This window comes from Zingiber officinale, chromosome 6B (genome assembly GCF_018446385.1).
Source record: "Zingiber officinale cultivar Zhangliang chromosome 6B, Zo_v1.1, whole genome shotgun sequence".
NCBI classification, from domain to species: domain Eukaryota; kingdom Viridiplantae; phylum Streptophyta; class Magnoliopsida; order Zingiberales; family Zingiberaceae; genus Zingiber; species Zingiber officinale.
This window is the reverse complement of record NC_055996.1, coordinates 77,457,677-77,481,505: the sequence shown is the minus strand read 5'-3', so window position 1 is coordinate 77,481,505 and position 23,829 is coordinate 77,457,677. Positions and strand designations below refer to the sequence as shown.

Here is a 23,829-nt window from a genome sequence, read left to right as displayed (position 1 = left end):
AAAGGCCTAATGAAGTGGAAGAATTAACTCCACAATCTCAACTCTGAAGGTCAACAAGAACACGAAGGTCAAATCCAAAATATGCAAATGCAGCCATAGTTGAAGAAGCAGTAGAGCCTGAGACGTTTGAAAAAGCATCACAAAGTTCTGAGTGGATGACAGCCATGAAACAAGAGATTGATGCACTGCAACAAAATCTGACTTGGGATCTCATACCAAAACCAAGAGATGTGAAACTCATTTCGTGCAAATGGGTTTACAAAATAAAGCGTCGTCCAGATGTGTCAATTGAAAGGTATAAGGCACGATTGGTAGCTCGTGGCTTCTCTCAACAGTACGGACTAGACTATGATGAAACGTTTAGTCCGGTGGCGAAACTTACAACTGTACGAGTTCTACTTGCACTTGCAACCAACAAAGATTGGAATATGTGGCAAATGGATGTGAAAAATGCTTTTCTTCATGGAGAATTGGATCGAGAAATCCATATGATCCAACCAATAGGTTTTCAGAACCAACATCATCCTAAATATGTGTGTAAACTGCGGAAAGCGCTCTATGGATTGAAACAAGCACCTAGGGCATGGTATGGTAAGATTGCTGAATTTCTAACTCAGAGTGATTATTTAGTAACATCTGCAGATTCTAGCCTATTTGTCAAATCAAATAAAGGAAAACTAGCTATCGTGCTTGTATATGTTGATGACTTAGTCATCACCGGTGATGATGGATCAGAAATTCTTCAGACAAAAGAGAATTTATCAGTCCGATTTCAAATGAAAGAACTTGGACAACTCAAACATTTTCTTGGTTTAGAGATTGACCGCACACAAAAAGAAATATTCCTTTGTCAACAAAAGTACTCCAAAGACTTGTTGAAAAGGTTCGGAATGCTCGACTGCAAACCAATCTCAACACCTATGGAATCAAATTTCAGAATGTGTGCACATGAAGGAAAAAGCTTAGAAGATACAACTATATATCAAAAATTGGTAGGCAGTCTCATCTACTTAACATTAACTCGACCTGATATTTCTTATGCAGTTAGTGTAATAAGTCGGTACATGCAAAATCCAATGAAGCCTCATTTGGAAGCAGTTCGACGAATACTAAGATATGTGAAGAGCACAATTGATTATGGTCTTGTGTATAAAAGAATTGGAGACTGTAAGTTAGTTGGTTACTGTGATGCTGACTATACAGGAGATCATGACACTAGAAGGTCAACAACTGGTTACTTATTTAAGCTTGGTTCTGGAGCAATTTCTTGGTGCAGCAAGAGACAACCAACTGTATCATTATCAAGCACTGAAGCTGAGTATCGAGCAGCAGCAATGGCACCTCAAGAAAGCACATGGTTGATTCAACTATTAAATAACCTACATCAACCAGTTGATTATGCAGTTCCAATATATTGTGACAATCAATCGGCAATTCGTTTGGCGGAAAATTCGATCTTTCATGCAAGAACTAAACATGTTGAAGTGCACTATCATTTTATCAGAGAAAAAGTTCTCCAAGAAGAAATTGAGATGAGACAAATCAGTACAGATGATCAAGTTACAGATTTGTTCACAAAAGGCTTGAGCGCCAGCAAATTCAAAAGGTTTCGTGATCAACTCGGCATAGTACAAAGGGTTGGTGTTGAGGGGGAGTGTTAAATATCAACTCCAACCCAAATAAAGGATAAAACTTATCCAATAAAAGATAAGAGTTATAGATAAGATTTGTTATTTAATTATTTATTTTTCTAATAGATAAAGATGACGACTTGGTAAAAGATAAAATTAAATGTGTGGTCAAGAGTATTTTTCTCATTTCATGGATAAGAATTAGAATTTTAATGGCTAAGATTTAATTTAATTGAACGGTCCAGATTGTATGAAGAGTACTATAAATACTCTACCTTGTATTTAGTTTCATTCATCAATCAAGTATCAATTTGTGAGTCAAAATTTTTTATTTTTTCTTCTTTGTCTTAGAATTGTGAGTGATCCACAAAAAGGTATTGTAGTGTTGTTATTATTAGTGTAAGACAAGTAATTTATTTACTTGTTTGTTGGTCTAATTTTCAACACTCTAGATGATGGTAGATTGAAAAATTCTATTCTTTCATATGATATAGTTTCTACTTTTCTTGTGGGGTTTGAAACTAATGCTGTTTCTGGCTAAGGCAGAAAAAAAATGCATTGTTATCTTTTCTGACTTGAAAGATTGCATTCCTATTTACTCTAGACATTGTACGTTTACCAACTTGTACAGATTGTACTGATTCTGCTGCAGGTGTAGGTTGTCGAGGTAAAATAGCAAACCCCACTTTGGTGGTGTTGTTCATGAGTAGTTAATGAAAAACATTTGAAAAGATGAAAATGACATGAAACTTTATCATTTATTTTTTATAAAATACTTAGTGGTTGTCCCTGTCCCTATGCCTATCTCTATCACTTCTTCTATTCAACAGGCAAAACAACCAATTTTAGTTTAAAAACTTGTTTTAGTCAATTAATCAATATTTTTTAGTTTAAAAATCTGGTAATTATTATATATATTTTGATTAAAACAGTAAAAAAAATGATAATTTTAATTAATTTTATTGATTATTTTTAAATATCGGTTTGATTTTATGAAAAATTTTTATTATTCATCAAGGTAAATTGGGAAGTCGACATGATGCTCATTACTCCGGGACTTAGATTAAAACAGTAAAGAAAGACGAGCAGTCCATGAGATTGTAGTTTGTTTTTTATATTGGAAGCTTAGAATTCAAGCTGTTGAGGCCACTGCATGTTGAATTGCATCTCGAATTGCTCCATGTCGGGCTTCGGCAGTACGACTCCGATCTCCACTCCGCCGTCCTCATCCCTGCTTTCCGCCACCGATACGGCTCCCTTCCTCGTGATCGAAGTTATCTCCACCTTCTTTGGCCGCCCCCAACCGAAGTCCGTGCCGTAGACATGAAACTTGGGTGACCCAGCGACGGAGAGGGGTTGCTCGTTTACTATAGATTCGACACTCGCCAGCCATGTCTCTGCTTCTCGCAGAGGATCTTCCACGAATACTTTTATGGCCTCGGCGATTGCTCTCGCCGCCGCCACCACTCCTCCGACAAGCTCGCTTACCTTCAGGTCCACGAAGCAGGGGGCGAGGCAGTTCCCGAAGTACGTCTCCGGCAGCGGCGGACGCAGCCTCGCCTTGCAGTCTACGGGGAACACTAAGTGGGCCATTCTGTCGCCATCGTCGTCGCCACCTTTGTGGGTTTCTAGTGATTTGGTGAAGCAGGACCAAATATAAGCGTAGGTCACCACGATCGTGGAGCAACGCGAGATGGAAACCAATTCCTTCAGGCGTTGGATTTGATCCTTTTTGAGCGTGAAGGAGGCGAGGACGGCGTCCGATGGAACAGGGTAATCCATCAACTTGTCGCTCTCGTCGTAGTTCCCGTAGAAAATTGAGTACAAGCCCCGGGGATCGGACTTCGGAGACCAAGCTCCGGTCAATGACCGGAGGCTCTCCGACCACCGTGTCCTCCGACAGCGCGTACGTGGAAGCCCACGACAACATGAATTGGGTGGAGCTGGATCCGCCACAGGCGGCGTGGTGAATCGAGACACCGATGGCCACGCCTCTGTCCGGGAAGATGGTCACCTGCAGGGCCATAGCGGCGAATCCTTCGCCGGGGCCTCTGTTACGGAGCTGCGGAAGCAATGGAAGGATCCTGTTGAGGTCGCGTGCATGGCTGCCGGAGACTTGGTCAAAGTCGTCGTCGGACTCCGCGACGTTGAGCGTGACACCGTCTCCCTCCGCGTAGTGGATCTCGTATTGGTTGCCGTCGGGATCTCTAGGGGATCGGCGGATATTTCTGGCGAGGGGGTAGAAGTGTCGGAGAACGAGGGAGAGGGAGGACTTGAGGTCGGGGAGGATGGAGGTGACGAAGTGGGAGGTGGAGTGGGGGAGGCGGTAGAAGAAGACTCGTTCCACGGATCCTCCGCGCAACCAGATGGCGTCGAAGAACGTGAGGGGGAGAGTGGTTTCGCCGACCGATCCCGGCGGCGGAGCGACGCGGGATCGCTCGAGAACTCGGAGCTCTGGTAGTTTGGTCATGGTTGGCGTTGCCCTGGGGTTGGCCGTTGGCGTGTGTGGACGGTCAGGAGTGATCTGTTTATCTATCATTTACTCTGATGGATGGATGAGTGAAAGAAAGGAAAGTTTTCTGCATGCAAAATTTTTCACTGTTTACTACACAAAGAGGATGGATTATTCATCCTTTCTCTTGTTTACATCTTCTAAAAAAATGGATGGATGGTTGACGAAACAATCAATGGATCCTTTTTAAGGCAGTTTTTCATCCTCTCAAAATCGGACGGAAAGTAACCATCCGTCTTTCGTTGCAACTCTGCCTCAACTTTGTGCGCTGCCTCTATATGCCAACAGACTACCATCCTAGTATTGCACTACTCTTCCATGTCCGCCGCCAGGCCCGCCACCTTCCCCGGCAAGATCTACTTCATAACGGAGAAGCAACAACCGATAAAGCAACTCCAATGGAAGTCTCTCAAACACTTCAAATCTGGTTCTGCCTCCCAAAGCTCAAAGTGGCTTCATATCCCCTCATCGATCTCGCTCTCTACTCCCTCCTCCCCCGCAAGTTCCCTACTCACTTCAAGCCCTGATCTTGTGTGTGTGAGCTGACAGGCGGTGAGGGGCTCTTTTGCTTGCAAACGGGCGACGAGGGGCTCGCTCGTGAGCCGAAGGGTTGCTGGGGGCTCGCCCACAAGCTGGAACGCCTTTCCTTCGTCAACCACGCGAGCCTCCGACGACTCTGACGGCTCCACCAGCTTTGCACAACATTCGTCGTAGCTATTTCTGAACCAACATCCGCCGTAGCTGCTTGCTCTAACAAAACGAGGCAAACAAAAAAAAATCATATTTTTATCTGTTCGATATGAGTTGGAACCAAGAAATCAAGGAGGATCGAAATTGAAGCTACCTAATCGTAGATTAATCTACTCGATTTCATCCATCTCTCATTTTGTTGGCAAGCTCTTCAGAGAATATAGAAGAAATAGAGTCAGACGAGAGGCAAAATCCAATGGAGACAATGGCAGATAGTTTGCTCTGTTCCTCGTGGAAGTTGACAGCAGGCGGAGGTGGAAACGGTGTGAAGATTTTATCGGAGGTGAACAGTCTTCTCCCCCTCTGCCGTCTCCCTCTGTCTTCTCTTCTGTCCGTAGAGATTTTTTTCTCTTCCCTTTCTTTCTCGTCCTTTCCCCTTCCCTACCCCTAGGGATATTTTTCTACAGTGGAATCCTTTCTTTCACTTATCCACTCCTTCGAGTAAACATGCCCTTAATTTATCAATACAAAGACAGCATGAAAAATCGCATGGGTCTTTAAAAAAATATTAAAATTAATTGATCCGTCCGAGACTGGAGAAAGCAGTGAACTGGGAATGTGATTTTACTGTTAGCTGGATTCACTTTGCACTATCATGTAGCACAGAGAGTGATAGTATCGGGGTAGGAAAGAAGTCTTCGTCGTTTGATTCGGGAGAAGAAAATAGTAAAAATAAATTGTAACAAAGAGTGTGATTAAAATATGAAGTATTCATATATCTTCGTCTATAGATGAAGATTCATTTTAATGTCACTGTTATGTTGTGCGCATATCTAAAAGCATTAACACATGATGTGGCTAGGTATAAAGGGCAGAGGAGAGATTAATGGAGAAGGGGAGGGCATTTTCGTCAATGTACAGTAACACCTTTATTTAGGGCACTGTAGCATGCGAAAAAAAGAGGGAGGGGGGGGGGGGGGGCTTCTGATGGAACGCCGCCAGGAGGAGCATCTGCTCCCTCATCCTCTCTGGATTCTCGTCGGCACCGGCGTCGGCCGCCAGCCTTCGGCTGCCACCTCTCTTCTCCTCCTCTTCTCGCTGCAACCGACCGCCGGAATAGTGCGTGTTTTCTTCTCCGCCACCAGCCCCTTCACGCGACGTTCCCCGTCGGCGCCGCCGCCGGCAGACCACTCCCCTTCTCCCCCTCGTGCTCAACTCCTCGCCGGAGAGACCGGCCCACCTTTCTTCGCCTTCTCTCCTCGCAACGCCGCTGCCGGACCCGCTACTGCCCTTCTCCTCCCCGCCGTCGTTGATGCCGATTGCCACCTCTTCTCCTCTCTCGTTCTTCCTCGTGGCTCTACCACTGGGTTGCTCCGTTTTTTCCTGTTTCCGCTGCCGACAGGAACCAAGGCAGGGGCCATCTTCCTCTTCTTCTCGTACTCTCGCCGGAGCCACATCTGATGCCGACTGCCCCTCTTCTCGCTCTCGTGCACCACGCCGTCGTGGCTGCTACTGCCTTCGTCATCACCCTCGAACGCCGGCAGCCACCACACGTCGGCTGCCCCTGCGTTGGCAGTTCCCTTAGCACCGAGCTGGCTACTATTACTGTTGTCACTGATTTGAGCGTCTTCCGGTCCCGTCGTGTGCCGGCCTTCGTGCCGCTATCTCGTTCCGCTTTGTATGTTGTGGTGCTTTGGCCTTCGTGCCTTGGTTATTGTTGGGCGTCAGTGATTTTAGCCGTATTCCGCTCTTGTTATTGTCCCGGCCTGCGTGCCGAGCCCGTGTCCCGGCCTGCGTGCCGATCTAGTGTCCTGGCCTGCGTGCCGATCTAGTGTCCCGACCTGCGTGCCGATCTAATGTCCCGGCCTGCTTGCCGACTCGGCGTCTCGGCCTGCGTGCCGACCCAGCGTCCCGGCCTACGTGCTGACCCAGCGTCCCGGCCTACGTGCCGACCCAGCGTCCCAGCCTGCGTGTCGACCCGGCGTCTTGGCCTGCGTGCCGACCCAGCGTCCCGGCCTACGTGTCGACCCAGCGTCGCGGCCTGCGTGCTGATCTCATGTCCCGGCCTGCGTGCCGACTTAGTATTTCGGTCTGCGTGCTGGTGTCTTATCCCGGTCTGTAGCTCGTCTTTCGGGCTCGTGCCGCGTTCAGCTCTTCGTCGTCAGATCTAGCTCTCCAGCCTAATCGGAGTCATCCGCTCTTCCGGGTCGCGACAACTCGAGCCGCGTCCCATCCTAGGGCGCCCCCCTGGGCCAGGGTACGTTTTCCGTACTCACCCCTTTATTTCATTATTATATTATTAGTCGGTTACTCATATATGCGTTGAATCTGCCTCGAGCCTCGGGGTACCAGAGACCGGGGGGACCCGGTCGCTGGCTGCAGGTATCATTGACCAAGAGACTTTCGAAGACTTGGTCAACACGGGAACCATCTCAGCACACCCCCCTCCGGGACGTCGCAACTTCGTCAACATTCCATCCACCTCACCCGACGGTCCGTCTGACTCAGCTTCCGGACCTGATCAAATTTGGCGCCGTCTGTGGGAACACAACAGCCTGTTCTGGAACGTGAAGATGGACGACGTCGGGAGGTTCTCTGTTATTATCATAATCCCGGAGGATCTCGATGCCCATATTATTTTCTATCCTCATTCCACTGGTATTCAGGAGTCGAGGGATCGAGTAGAGCTTCAGCCGGCTGATAGGTTAGTTTTTCTGTTATGTTTTTTCCCTGACTCCATGGGTATTCGGGAGTTAAGGGACCGGGACAAACCCTTAGCCGGTTGGCATGACTTCCCGATCAGGTACGCTATAAGCTCTGTTTCATTTTTACGATTATAGGAACTGCTATATTTCCCTGATAAAAGAGTAAGAGCCTAGTTCCTGGATCAAAGACTAGAGCCTTTAATTTCTGATCGGACACTGGGGGCGCAGCTCCCCGCTCATACACTTGGGACACAGCTCCCCGCTCATGCTTTAGGGGCACAACTCCCCACTCATACGCTTGGGACACAGCTCCCCGATCATAGACGTGCAGTACCACTTCCCGATTAGGATCTAGGGGTCTCGCTCTTTGATTACAGGCTAGGGACCTTACTCTTCGATCAGGGACCAAGGGCCCAGCTCCCCGCTCATACACTTGGTACACAGCTCCCCGCTCATGCTTTAAGGGCACAACTCCCCACTCATACTCTTGGGACACAGCTCCTCGATCATAGACGTGCAGTACCACTTCCCGATCAGGATTTAGGGGTCTCGCTCTTTGATTACAGGCTAGGGACCTTACTCTTCGATCAGGGACCAAGGGCCCAACTCCCCGGTCATGTGTGTGTATAGGCTCTGCACCCTTTATCAGGAGGCTCTGCATCCTCTTATCATTACAGGCTCTGCACCCTTCATCATGAGGCTCTGCATCCTTTCGTTGCTATAGGCTCTGCATCCTTCGCCATGGGGCTCTGCATCCTCTTACTATCATAGGTGTTTCACCTTATTGCTATTATATGCTCTGTATTTTCCACCTGTTTTGCATCTTCTTATGTCTACATGCTCTGCTTCCTTCACCCACGGTGCTCTGCTTGCCTCTACTTTTATGAACTCTACTCCCCTATATTACTATAGGTTTCATTCTCTTTTACGGTCAAGGCTCATATTATCATCTTCTCCCCTCGCTCCACGGGTATTCGGGAGTTGAGGGATCGAGACAAATCCGCAGTCAGTTGGCACCACACCGCTATCAGGTATGACATAAGCTTTATTTCCTCATGCTGCTACATGCTTCGCTTTTACTAGCTTCAAGGCTTATCCTCCCCCGTTCGGGGTGAGCGGTTTTCACTAGTCTCATACCAGCTTATTGGATTTCATATCTCCCCCATTCGGGGGTGAGCGGTTTTCATTGGTCTCAGACCAGCTTATCGGATTTCATATATCTCCCATTCGGGTTGAGCGGTTTTCACTAGTCTCAGACCAGCTTATCCGATTTCATATCTGCCCCGTTCGGGTTGAGCGGTTTTCACTGATCTCAGACCAGCTTATTGGATTTCTTATATCCCCCGTTCGGGGTCGAATTATCGCCACCGGTCTCGGACCGGAGTATCATTACTGGTCTCGGACCAGCGCCATCGCCACCGGTCTCGGACCGGAGTATTATTACTGGTCTCGGACCAGCGCCATCGCCACCGGTCTCGGACCGGAGTATCATTACTGGTCTCGGACCAGCGCCACTCGTCTCGGACCAGTGCTATCGGTCTCGGACCAGCGCCATCGCCACCGGTCTCGGACCGGAGTATCATTACTGGTCTCGGACCAGCGCCATCGCCACCGGTCTCGGACCGGAGTATCCCAGACTCTCGCCTCAGTGCGAGTTATAAGTGAGCTCTGCCCTCACGCCCAACGACCTTTCAGGTCGGCTCCCATGCGAGAATTAAAAGTGAGCTCTGTTCTCACGCCCAACGACCTTTCAGGTCGGTAGCCCCAGACTCTCGCCTCAGTGCGAGTTATAAGTGAGCTCTGCTCTCACGCCCAACGACCTTTCAGGTCGGCTCCCATGCGAGAATTAAAAGTGAGCTCTGTTCTCACGCCCAACGACCTTTCAGGTCGGTAGCCCCAGACTCTCGAGTTATAAGTGAGCTCTGCTCTCACGCCCAACGACCTTTCAGGTCGGCTCCCATGCGAGAATTAAAAGTGAGCTCTGTTCTCACGCTCAACGACCTTTCAGGTCGGTAGTCCCAGACTTATGACGGTCAGGCCTCAGATTATTCTCTTCTCCCCTTGCTCCATAGGTATTCGGGATTTGAGGGATCGAGCCTGCTCACGCCCAACGACCTTTCAGGTCGGTAGTTCCAGACTCTCGCCCCAGTGCGAGTTATAAGTGAGCTCTGCTCTCACGCCCAACGACCTTTCAGGTCGGCTCCCATGCGAGAATTAAAAGTGAGCTCTGTTCTCACGCCCAACGACCTTTCAGGTCGGTAGTTCCAGACTCTCGCCCCAGTGCGAGTTATAAGTGAGCTTTGCTCTCACACCCAACGACCTTTCAGGTCGGCTCCCATGTGAGAATTAAAAGTGAGCTCTGTTCTCACGCCCAACAACCTTTCAGGTCGGTAGTCCCAGACTTCTGACGGTCATGGCTCAGATTATTCTCTTCTCCCCTTGCTCCCCGGGTATCTGGGAGTTGAGGGACCGAGACGGATCCTCAGTCGGTTGACATCACTTTGTGATCAGGTATGATAAAGGTTCTGTCCCCTTATATTGCTACAGGTTTCGTTTCTATGGGCTTCAAGGCTTATCCTCACCCGTTCGGGGTTGAGCTATTATCACCGGTCTCGGACCAGAGTATTACCACCGGTCTCGGACCAGAGTATTACCACCGGTCTCGGTTCAGAGCATCATTAACGATCTCTCGGTCAGGCGATCAGACCAATTCCTAGTCAGTCTTCCAGACAAATTCCCGGTCAGGCTTTCAGACAAATTCCCGGTCAGGCTTTCAGACAAATTCCCAATCGGGCTATCAGACAAATTCCCGGTCAGGCTTCTAGACCAAGTCTTGGTCAGACCTTCAGATCAATTCCTGGTCAGGCCCCCAAACTGCTTCTTTGTCAGGCCCTCAGATTGTTTCTGGGTCCAGTCTCCAGATCGAGTACTGGTCAGGCCTCCAGAGCACCTCCCGGTCGGGGTCCCTGACTCTCGCCCCAGTGCGAGTTATAAGTGAGTTCTGCTCTCACGTCCAACGACCTTTCGGTCGGCACTCATCGCTCTGCTCGCAGCTCTGCCTGACATTCACCGCACTCGCTCTGCTCACTTGCCGCTTTGCCCGACACCTATTATACTCACTCTGCTCGCTGCTCTGCACGACACTCGGCTCCCACGTTCCGCTCATCGCTGTTGCTCAGTCGGCATTCATCGCTTCACTCGCCGCTCTGCTCGTCACTCATCGTGCACGCTTCGCCACTTTGCTCGGCACTCATCCTTAGCACTTCGCTTACCGCTGTGGCTGGGTCGGCACTCATCGCTTACTTGTCGCTCTGCTCGACATACTAGCCCCGCTCGTCGCTCTGCCCGACGCTCGTCATTCGTATTTCGCTCATCGCTGTTGCTTGGCCGTTTACTTGACCACTCACCGGTACCACTCGTCTACTCGCTTTACGCTGATCTACCTATCGCTTAAAGACTTTCTCGGTTGTGCACTCTACATCGCATGCCCATCGTCTTTCGACCTGCTCGGCAGTCACCTTATCGCATGTTCTATATTTTTTCGCTAGGTCATGACTTATTGCCGCTCGGTCTGCACTCGCTCAGTCGCGCTCACGACTTTGCGCATTCATCATTCTCTTTATTGCCCGGTCGCGATTCACTATCGCTCGGTCGACACTCGCTCGGTCACGCTCTTTATTGCCAGGTACCCGTCGTCCACAGCTACTCGTTCCACGATTATATGACAGACCCGCGATATAACGTTGCATTCAGTAGCGATTCTGTTTATCGTTAGCTGGGTCTAGTCAGTCGGACTTGCGCCTCCTTCGACTAGACTTGAGGGGGAGGCTTGTGATGTGGCTAGGTATAAAGGGCAGAGGAGAGATTAATGGAGAGGGGGAGGGCATTTTCGTCAATGTATTGTAGCACCTTTATTTAGGGCACTGTAGCATGCGAAAAAAAGAGGGGGGGCTTCTGCTGGAGCGCCGCCAGGAGGAGCATCTGCTCCCTCGTCCTCTCTGGATTCTCGTCGGCACCGGCGCCGGCCGCCGGCCTTCGGCTGCCACCTCTCTTCTCCTCCTCTTCTCGCTGCAACCGATCGCCGGAATAGTGCGTGTTTTCTTCTCCGCCACCAGCCCCTTCACGCGACGTTCCCCGTCGGCGCCGCCGCCGGCAGACCACTCCCCTTCTCCCCCTCGTGCTCAACTCCTCGCCGGAGAGACCGGCCCACCTTTCTTCGCCTTCTCTCCTCGCAACGCCGCTGCCGGACCCGCTACTGCCCTTCTCCTCCCCGCCGTCGTTGATGCCGATTGCCACCTCTTCTCCTCTCTCGTTCTTCCTCGTGGCTCTACCACTGGGTTGCTCCGTTTTTTCCTGTTTCCGCTGCCGACAGGAACCAAGGCAGGGGCCATCTTCCTCTTCTTCTCATACTCTCGCCGGAGCCACATCTGATGCCGACTGCCCCTCTTCTCGCTCTCGTGCACCACGCCGTCGTGGCTGCTACTGCCTTCGTTATCACCCTCGAACGCCGGCAGCCACCACACGCCGGCTGCCCCTGCGTCGGCAGTTCCCTTAGCACCGAGCTGGCTACTATTACTGTTGTCACTGATTTGAGCATCTTCCGGTCCCGTCGTGTGCCGGCCTTCGTGCCGCTATCTCGTTCCGCTTTGTATGTTGTGGTGCTTTGGCCTTCGTGCCTTGGTTATTGTTGGGCGTCAGTGATTTTAGCCGTATTCCGCTCTTGTTATTGTCCCGGCCTGCGTGCCGAGCCCGTGTACCGGCCTGCGTGCCGATCTAGTGTCCCGGCCTGCGTGCCGACTTGGCATCTCGGCCTACGTGTCGACCCAGCGTCCCGGCCTACGTGCTGACCCAGCGTCCCGGCCTACGTGCCGACCCAGTGTCCCGATCTGCGTGCCGACCCGGCGTCTCGGCCTGCGTGCCGACCCAGCATCCCGGTCTACGTGTCGACCCAGCGTCCTGGCCTGCGTGCTGATCTCATGTCCCGGCCTACGTGTCGACTTAGTATTTCGGCCTGCGTGCTGGTGTCTTATCCCGGTCTATAGCTCGTCTTTCGGGCCCGTGCCGCGTTCAACTCTTCGTCGTCAGATCCAGCTCTCCAGCCTAATCGGAGTCATCCGCTCTTCCGGGTCGCGACAACTCGAGCCGCGTCCCATCCGAGGGCGCCCCCCTGGGCCAGGGTACGTTTTCCGTACTCACCCCTTTATTTCATTATTATATTATTAGTCGGTTACTCATATATGCGTTGAATCTGCTTCGAGCCTCGGGGTACCAGAGACCGGGGGGACCCGGTCGCTGGCTGCAGGTATCATTGACCAAGAGACTTTCGAAGACTTGGTCAACACGGGAACCATCTCAGCACACCCCCCTCCGGGACGTCGCAACTTCGTCAACATTCCATCCACCTCACCTGACGGTCCGTCTGACTCAGCTTCCGGACTTGATCAACACATTTTCAAAGTTTTCCTAAAAAAGATAGTTTATAAAGTGTTTCTGATACATTTCTTTAAATAAATGTAAAAATCTTTATGATTTGATATGCCAGAAGCTTCTAAAGTATGATTTACCTGTGGAATATTCTCTGCCCTTTACAGTACAAACTTTCAAAAAAAATATGATATATTAAGTATGTGGATCTTGCTGTTAGCTGACCTACAGAATGTAGCCAACAACTCGTTCTTCACTTGACCCTTCATTTTGCCAAGGAGATGCAATATGTCCGATCAACCCCAAGGTCCAATCGGATAGGGCGGTGGGCGGGATAAATTAGTACTTAACTTTAAATCTTGTCTGTAAGTTGTGAAGAACGACCGCTCAGGAGGCACGATCGACCCTTCATGTCCGACTGACAATGCGAGTCTCGCTCTGCCACCCAAGCCTGGTCAAGAGTTCTAGGTTCGACCGACCATGTGACTTTGACTGTTTGATTTTGACCTCCACATCAGTTAGTCCTCCCTATTTTGACTCGCTTTTTGGGGGCTCATCTTTATCACTGTATCAGAAGCCTCCTAAGTCTAATCGAAGGAGGTTGCAAGTATGAGTAACTAAATACTTAGTATTATTTGCAGCTCTCATTTCTGACCGAACGCTTTATCGTCTGGGCCGCCGCTCGGATTAAACATTGTTCATGTTTTTCACACTGAATTTTAATTAATCCAAAATCTTCTTCCAGTAGAGTGCTTTTACAAGGCGGAAGGATTCCGGTAAAGAAGCGAGAGAGCTCAAGTGGGACCATGCTCAAAGAACATTCATGGTCTGCAACCACCTGATACTAAGATGTTCAATGAAAGGAGTGGCATCACAGAATTGAATCAGATGACAGAAGAAGCAAAAAAGAAGAGCTGAGATTGCAAGGTTAGTTCAATTCTCTTTTCGCTCCTGCATGCATTCAATCGACATGTTTCAGTTTTCGATTGTTTTAGCACTGGTCCTTCACGTGTTTCATGGCTTTTTAACTGGTTTTGAAATATTGATAATTTGCCATTAAAGTCCAACTAGCTGCCTGCCACATTCATTCAGGGGGCGTTTGGTATGAACATGGGAATGAGAATCAGAATGAGAATCATTGTATTATGGAATGGGAATGAATATGAGCATGGATATCACTGTTAAAAGTAATGTTTGGTTAGTTGCATACTTTTTATCGGAATAAATCAATATTTTCTTTTTTACCCTTAAAGGAAAATAAGAGAAAAAAGTAGATGTGAGAGAAAGATGAATGTGAGAGAAAAATATGATGAAAGAGAATGATGAGAGAGAAAATGTGATGAGAGAGAAAATGTGATGAGAAAGAATGAAGAGAGAGAAAGTGTGATGAGAAAAGAGAGTGTGATAGAAGAGAACATGATGAGAGATAAAATATGATGTAAGAGAAATTATGATGGGAGAGGATGAAGAGATAGAAAATGTAATGAGAAAAAATGAGGGAAGAGAGAGTGTGTGATGAGAGAGAAAGTATGATGAGAGAGAAAGTGTGATGAGAAAAAAGAGAACAGTAAGTGTGATGGGAGAGATGATGAGAGAGAAAGTATGATGAGAGAGAAAGTGTGTTGAGGAAAAAAAAGGAGGGAGTGTGACAAGAGAGATTGAGGAAAGAGAAAGTGTGATGAGAAAAAAAAAGAGAAAAGAGAGTGTGATGGTAGAGATTGAGGAGAGAGAAAGTATGATGAGAGAGAAAGTATGATGAAAAAAAAGGAAGAGAGTGTGATGGAAGAGATTGAAGAGAGAGAAAGTATGATGAGAGAGAATGTGTAATGAGAAAAAAGAGGAAAGAGAGTGTGGTAGGAGAGAGAAAGTGTGTGATAAAATGATGAGAGAGAAAATATGATGAGAGAGAAGTGATATGAAGAAAAAATAAATAAATAAATTTTGATATTTAATATTAAGGGAAAAATTTAGTTTTAGTTCAAGGGTATTTTTGGAATAAGAGAATATTTTGATTGATGAAAATAGGGTAATGACTCATTGAAGGGGAGGTACATGGGAATGAGTTATTACCCAATTTCAAGGATTCATTCCTTTATTCCTATTTCTATTCCTATAATCCAAACATTAACAATGGTAATCAATGATTCTCATTCCTATTCTTCACTCCTATTGCCCTAAATCAAACACCCCCTCAGTTTCAACATGTTGCATCCTGACTTTCCATGTTCTTTTCGCCAGCTTGCAAGCAACATCGATACGTTTCAACATGTTGCATGTAGTTTATTTAAGACTGATTTGCCATGTTCTCCTGCAACTATGTCGACCCAAGTGTGAACAAAAACAAAAATACTACATGTGCCTTTGTTTCCGCTGACACTTTGCTGAATTTACCCCTGCTGTAATGGCGCTATAGCAAAGTCTGACTCGTGATTTAATTCTCTTACTTGCGATGATGTGCGTAATCACTTTTTATTACAACTGAAGGAACGTCTGAGACTTACATTTTTGTGATGTTGCTTCCTAACTTAGGCTGAGGGAACTGCACAGGACACGTCGAGTCAGTGGTAGGATTGAAGGGTTTGAACATCGACACGATTCAGCAGGTTTATACTGTGTGATCCTCCGATTATGTTATCGTTGAAGGGTGAAAGTAATATTTCTGTCACTCAAGTTGTAACCCATCCTTCTATACTTTTGACCTGAGACTTCATGTCTTTGAAACAATCTAGAATCTCTACTTTCTATCCCTGCAATCTGCATTATATCAAGTGCAAACGGATGCTTCCAGATCTAACGGCTATCAACCTGTGATAGTTAAATTTGGTCCCCTCATCGGCTCCTTACAATATTGATATTTAGATTGATGTTGAGATGCTTTCCGTGCTCTCCTGCCTCTCCTTATTCTTTTCGCATATCACCCGACATCAGTCTGATCTTCTTTTGAAGTACATTTTAGGTCCACTCACCGTCTCCATCAACGATCTCGAAAGATAGCGCATGTCAATACGTTTGTTGATTGATGATTTGACCATGTACGATATTTGACCAGAACATAATTCATGATTTCTTTTAAGTTGCCACCAATGATTTCTTTTAAGTTACTTATGGACAAATTTGTGTAATAAATGCTAAGAAGCAACTCCATGTGATTCATTATTGCAGGCACATCTTTCGGAAACACATGTAGGTGGAGATTTGAACGATTTCTTTAATGTGTTGCATCTGAGATTGTGTTTGGTTGGGCTGCAGTTGCATAAAGAATACCTTGGACAGGAGTCAGCCACTAAAAAAAAAAAAACAATTTTACCTAGGGCTGGAATTTTTTTCAAAATTCTCGATCCTTCCCGACTCCCAACCCGTTGCCGTCCTGAAGTTTTCCCGACCCAAGTGGTCGGGATTTTTCCCGACCTGACTAAAATCGGGAAAAGGATCGGGTACATAAGTTCTACATGACGGGCTTCCCGACCTGACCCGAATATATTAATAATAATTTTTAATTCGACTATTATAAAAAAAATAATATAAAAAATTAGGTTTAAAAATTAAAATAACAAACTTTAACTGAAGTATAATTTTAAAAAAATACAAAAAGAAAAATAAACACATGTTAAACTGTTAAAGTTATTTTTCTGCCGTTCACTTAGGCTTAGCATCTCAAACTTTAGTTAAGGAACAGTGTGCTCTTCGCTCGTTGAAGTTTGTTATTTTTCGCTCGTTGAACAGCATCTCAAAGACTCAAACCCTAGTTTTCTGCCGCCACACCCTTCGCCGTTCGCCGTTTGCTCTTCGCTCGTTCACCCTTCGTCCTCAGCTCCTCGCCCTCGCGGTCTCGCCCTCGCCCTTCGCCCTTCGCCCTTCGCCCTCGCGTCTCACCCTCGCCCTTCGCCCTTCGCCCTTCGCCCTCGCCCTCGCCCTCGCGATCTGGCCCTCGCCCTTCACCCTCGCCCTCGCGGTCTCTCCCTTCACCCTTCGCCCTTCGTCGTTCGCCGATTTATTCCACTGGAAGTCTGGAACCCTAGCCCACACCCACACGTCCACGCCTCCTTTAGCGACAGTCTCTTCCCCGATAGTTAGCAGCCACCTTCAGGCTTCAGCGGTAAGCTATAGTGAATAGGAGATGCAATTTCTAGTTGTTCATTGTGATTATGTGATATACTGATATGTCCAATAAGTATAAATGGATCCTGGGGTAATTTTTGCTTATAGTTATCAGATTGCCTGTGGATGTGGATTTTGGTCCTAGATCATGTTGAATTTTGTATGATTATGGTAGTTTATGGAAATATCCAGGTCAATTTTTTTTGTTATTGTATGACTAGTGTTCAAGTTACTAGCATGAGTATTATTGCAATAACTTCTGTTTGAATCTTTGATGTTGTTGCTTTCATATGGATTCAATCAATTTGTTCACCATGATGGTATTGGTATGTGTATTATATTTCTGATGAACTGAATTTCTTATAATGTTCTCTACGTGTTTAAGATAGGTTTTATATTTTTCTTAAATCTTGCTCCCTAATTTCTTAACATGATGTGAAATTGCCAATCTATATTTTTCTTAAATCTTGCTCACCTAGCATTCTCTTTAATTAGTAATATTTGAATGTTTCTAACTGTGCAACTATCTGATTTTGAACGATATTCATATTATTGTAGTCATTCATAAGTTCACTCATGGATGCATCTAGCGGAAGTGGTAGCTCTCCTTCCATCACTCAACCTCACACAGTAGCAGTATCTCCATCCAAAACATCAATCATTCATGAGGAAGTAGTAGATATTGGAGGCAAAAGGAAAAAAGTAGCGGATGTATGGTCACACGCCAAGAAAATTATAAGGAGAAATGACAAAAATGAGATCACTGCTGTTGTTGCTATTTGCAATTATTGCAAAACTGAAGTTCCTGCCCATAGCAAAACACATGGGAATAATGGCATTGATGGGCATGTGAAGAAATGCAAAAACAATCCTCATAATGCGGTGAAGTCAGGTTCTTCTCAACAAATCTTAACACAGTCATCCATGAATAATGCTTTGACACCCCACATCTTTTGCCAAAAAAAGCTTGAAGATAAGGTTGTTGCATTTGTTGTTAAAGATGAGATGCCATTTAGGGTAGTGGAAGGGGCAGGGTTTGTAGAGATGATGAAGGAAGCTCAACCTCGATTCAAGATTCCCAACAGAAAGAAAATTGCATCTCTTGTATGGGATTTATATGCACTGGAGATGGCTAAGATAAAGAGTGTCATTGGTGATCAAAGGGTAAGTATCACGACCGATACTTGGACCTCAATTCAGAATATCAATTACATGGTAATCACAGCTCATTTCTTGGACAATGATTGGAAGTTGCATAAGCGAATAATAAATTTCACCAAGATTACCTCTCACAAAGGAGATGACATTGGCAAAGTTTTAGAAACATGCTTGAGCGATTGGGGGATAGATAAAGTTTTTACTATCACAGTTGATAATGCTAGCACGAATGATAAAGCGGTGGAGTACATGGGAAAGAGGCTAAAGGAAATGGGCACTCTATTATTTGATGGTAAATACTTGCATTTGAGATGTTGTTGCCATATTATAAATTTAATTGTCAAGAGTGGGTTGAAATTTCTTAATGAGTCAGTTGAGTCCATTAGAAATTGTGTGAAATATATTCACTCTTCTGGGGCACGGTTGGACCAATTTAGAGAGTGTGCTATCCTATTGAAGATGGATAAAATGTCAACCGTTCCAATGGATGTGCCTACGAGATGGAATTCCACCTATACAATGCTTTTTGTTGCATACAAGTTTAAAAAAGTATTTGGTAGGATGGCAGAGAATGTTCAATTTGTTGAATACTTTGAAGAAGTAGATGGTTTGGAGAAGAAAAAGAGAGTGGGGCCTCCTATGGAAAAAGATTGGGAGAAGGCACAAGTCTTTGTGAATTTTCTCAAGAGGTTTCATGATACTACATTACAACTTAGTGCTACCAAGAAAACTACATCACCCTTGATTTGGGAGGAAATAGTTGCAATGAGGATGATCATTGATGAGACAATACTTGACACTACTGATCCTTCATTACAAGAAGTTGCTAAGAGAATGGAGAGTAAGTTCATTAAGTATTGGGGTAATCTTGAGAAGGTGAACAAGCTTGTTTTCCTAGGTCACATTCTAGATTCTCGTTATAAACTTCAAATGATTGGGATCCATTTGGGAGATATGAAATTGGATGCTAGTAAAATACAATTCTTTGTTGACGGTTTAAAGAATTGTCTAATGGAGTTGTATCATGCATATAAAGGGAATTCACCTTTGGATCATATTAATGGGATTGATGATGGCGATGTAGATAAAGATTTGATGGAAATGTATAAGAATGATCCCATTAAACTAAACTATCATCTGAAAATGGCTCAACTAAGAAAAGCTCAAAAGCAAGCAGAAATAACCAATGAGGTGGACAAGTACTTCTCGGATCCTTTTGTGAAATGGAGCTCAAGCTTCGATATTTTGGAATGGTGGAAAGGAAATACAACGACATTTCCAGTCTTGTCTAAGATTGCCAAGGATATTTTTTCAATCCCTTCATCTACTGTTGCTAGTGAGAATGCTTTTAGCCTTGGGAGGAGGGTTGTAGATCCATTTAGGGCATCATTGCATCCCAAAATGGTGGAGGCACTAGTGTGCACTACTGACTGGCTTAGAGGTGAAGAAATTAACTTATACAAGGAGCCGACAGAAGATGAATTCAACTTTTATAAAGATTGTGAAGAAGTGGTCACAAGTAAGTCGATATTTAACTTGTTTATCTTTGTATATACTATAGAATATAGACTATGTTTATATGATATTTGTTGTTTGTAGGTACCGTCAATGCTTAATTGTGGATGTTTTGCACTAAAACAGAATTTCAACTGAAGATTATCAGATGGACTGTTGCTTTGATTTTGGTAAGGAGTCTTTGTATGTAGGATTGTATGTTATGTTTTGCTCTAGTCTTGATTTGCTTGTATCTTTCTATTTGCCAACACATCTGATATGTTTATTTTAATTCACCGAGCACCTCATGTAGCATTGCCACTTTTCTGCTTGTGACAAAATGGTTTGGCTGATGGCTCTTCCTAGTTTTCATTCTATGTATGATGCTTTGATTACACCAGCTTAACTATCAAATATACAACTCACTGACTGTTTTTTGATTTGCAGTTACAGAATTTCACTTTGCCTTCAGTTTAAACCTCGTCATGTCGCTGCTGGAGCTGCATTTCTTGCTGCCAGGACCCTAAATTTTGAGACAACCTTACATCCAAACATTTTGCACTAGTTTCATACGACACCATCTATCATCTAAGGTATCTAGTTAATGAATGTTCTGGTATTGCATGATTGTTGATGATGTTTATCTTACGTTCTATACTTTCTGTTGGAGCTGCAGAAGTTGTCCAACAGTTGATGGAGCTTTCTTGACTCGAGGGAAGACCTCATTCTGCTTTTATAGTAGCAACTAGTTATTGTCTCAGGAAAAGTTGGCTGCCCTATTGTCTATCAAGTTTGCTTTTGTAATTGCCCCTTGTGAACCTTATACTTGCTAAGAAAAAAGGCATTGTGTCAACGAGATTGAATTGAGAGATTTGTTTCTTTGTTTTGATGTTTCTTCTTCCAGAATTTAATCATCCGATGTTCAAAACACTCTTATTATTCCTAGCACTCTACTCTTCTTATTCCAAGCAATCTACTCTTATTATTCGATCGAACTGATATTTGACTCAAAATGTTGCTGTATAATGAAAATAGTTGAACATTCAGGATATCATCTCCCTACCCGACGGGATCCCGAACATTCGGGATCCCGAACATTCGAGATCCCGAACATTCGGGTCCCGACACTTGTCGGGCACGGGATCGGGAGAAAAATTGATTCCCAATTTTTTATCGGGACGGGAATTGGGTAAGATGATTACGGGACGGGTCCCTACCCGATTCCACCCCTAATTTTACCGATGGAACTACCGACGAAAATTTCTATCCGTCGGTAGAGGCTGTATATTACCGACAGAATATAATATTCCGTCGGTAATATATACGTTACCGACGGAATAAAAGATTCCGTTGGTAATGTACTAACATTACCGACGGAATTAAAAAATTCCGTCGGTGATGTTTGTTTTCTTAAAAAATAATAGCTTTACCGACGGAATCTAGATTCCGTCGGTAAAGCCAAAATAAACCCTAATCCGGCCCCTTTTCCTTTCTTTCCACGCGCGCGGCAGCATCTCCTTCCTCTTCCTCCTCCCCGATCTCGCCGGTAAGCTCCTTCCTCTTCCTCTTTTCTAGCTTCCTTTCTTTGTGGCCGCCAGTGCCCTGCTGGCCTTTGTGCCGGCCAGCGGCCTCCTGGCCGCTGTACCGGACGCCGGCGGCCTCCTGGCCGCTGTGCCGGACGCCGGCGGCCTCCTAGCCGCTGTGCCGGACGCTACTGTGTCGGCTGCAGGTACGTCGGAACTGCTATGCTGACGGGTTTGTCGGATATATGCTGTTGTGCTAGCCTATGCCAGCCATTTTTCTACTTGTTAATTTTTTGATAAATTTTGTACTAAATTATTTTTATTTTGTAAACAGATAGCATTTGCTGCTCTTCTCTGGTACACATTCACATCTTCATGTATAATTTAGTTTATTGTATTTTATATTATTTGCCATTGTTTAATTTACATATATGTTATGTTCGTATCTTAATCTGTAACATAATATCATTCTTTTGTTTGTTTTGTGTTTGTACGTTAATTTAAGATAATTTATAATTATCAATTTATTAGTTTTAGGTGAAAATGTCTATGAATAAAGCTTGGATGTACAATCGATTAGAAAATGGATTTATTAGAGATGATTTTATTGCTGAAGTTGAAGAATTTGTTAACTATGCTAAAAGTCATCCAGAATGTATGAATGGTGCAGAATTACAGTGTCCGTGCAATCATAAAAAATGTCAAAATAGAGCTTTCCGTGATGAAGATATTGTAAAAATGCATTTATGTAGGAATGATTTTGTGCCAAATTACTATAATTAGTACTGTCATGGAGAACCTTATTTGTATGAACCAATTGGGCCTTCCGATGGTTCATCATCTGGCACAACTTTTACTGCACATTACTCATCAACTTATGATATTGGAATGCAATCAATGGTTCACGATGCAATGAATGCCGCAGTTGATTATTCCAATATAAACGAAACACCTACACCTGAATATCAGCAACTATATGAAATGTTAAAAGCTAGTGAAAGAGAAGTGTGGGAAGACAATCCCTCAGGTCACTCGCAATTATTAGCTACTGCAAGGTTGTTGAATATGAAAGCATAACATCATTTTTCTGAAAGATGTTATGATGATATATGTCAATTAATGTCAGAGTTACTTCCTGCTGACAATATAATAACAGATAGTTTTTATAGAACCAAGAAATTGGTTAGAGGTTTAGGTTTGCCAGTAGAGAAGATTGATTGTTGTGTAAACAACTGCATGATATTTTGGCATGAAGATAACGAACTGAGTGAATGCAAAATCTGTACTCACCCTCGTTATAAGAATGTTACTCGCATACCAGGGAAGAAGAAGAAAAATATTGCTTGGAAAGTGATGTATTATTTTCCTTTAACTGCTAGATTACAACGTTTGTATGCATCTGACGCTACAGCTTGTCACATGACGTGGCATCATGAACATGAGCATGAAGGAGGTATTATGTGTCATCCTTGTGATTCTTCTGCATGAAAACATCTTGATACTGTATTTCCCTCGTTTGTAATGGAACCACGTAATGTGAGATTGGGACTTTCCGTTGATGGATTTCAACCATTTGGTCAATCGAGACAGCAATATTCATCTTGGTCAGTTATATTAACACCATACAATTTATCACCCTGGATGTGCATGAAAGATGAATTTATGTTTCTTACTGTGCTTATTCCTGGTCCAACCAATCCCAAAGAGAAGATAGATGTTTTCTTGTAACCTTTAATTGCATAATTAAATGATTTATGGAATGTAGGGTCAGTGACTTATGATGTTGCAAGTAAAAGTAATTTTAGATTGCATGCTGCATTATTATGGACGATCAGTGATTTCCCAGCATATTCAATGTTGTCAGGATGGAGCACGGCGAGTAAATTAGCTTGTCCACACTGCATGACAGATTCTGATGTCTTTTCATTACCTTGTAGTCGGAAAGTATCCTGGTTTGATAACCACCGGAAGTTTTTACCTATTGATCACCCTTTCAGGCGGAATAATAAATATTTCCTAAAAAATGTTGTAGTCAGAAACCTCCTCCAGCATTCCATATATCAGGTGAAGAAATTATTGAACAAATAGACAGTTATGGATTTCTACCAGTATCTCAATCTGGTTCTGATGAGATAAATAGATACATTGTTAGGATGTGCCAGTGTTGTTGGAAAAAAAGGAGTATTTTTTGGGAGCTCCCCTATTGGAAGTATCTACTTATTCGACATAATTTAGATGTCATGCATGTGGAGAAAAATTTCTTTGATAATATCTTTAACACTGTGATGAATATGCATGGAAAAACTAAGGACACTACAAAATCTCGTGAAGAATTAAAACAATTAGTAAACAGACCAGAGTTGCATCAAAATGAAACAACTAATAGATTTCCAAAGGCTTGTTATACATTAGACAAAGATGGGAAGCAGGCTTTATGTAGTTGGTTGAAGGAAGTAAAATTCCCAGATGGGTATGCCTCAAATATGGCTCGTTGTGTGGATATGAATAGGTTAAAGATGTTTGGGATGAAGAGTTATGATTGTCATGTATTCATGCAAAGACTTATTCCAGTAGCTTTCCATGATTTACTTCTG

At 44.7% G+C, this 23,829-nt stretch overlaps 1 pseudogene; it reads right to left on the bottom strand.

Annotated features, from left to right (window-relative positions):
- Positions 1 to 2,659: 2,659 nt before the first annotated feature.
- LOC121992773 lies at positions 2,660 to 5,340 on the bottom strand (annotated as a pseudogene).
- Positions 5,341 to 23,829: the final 18,489 nt, after the last annotated feature.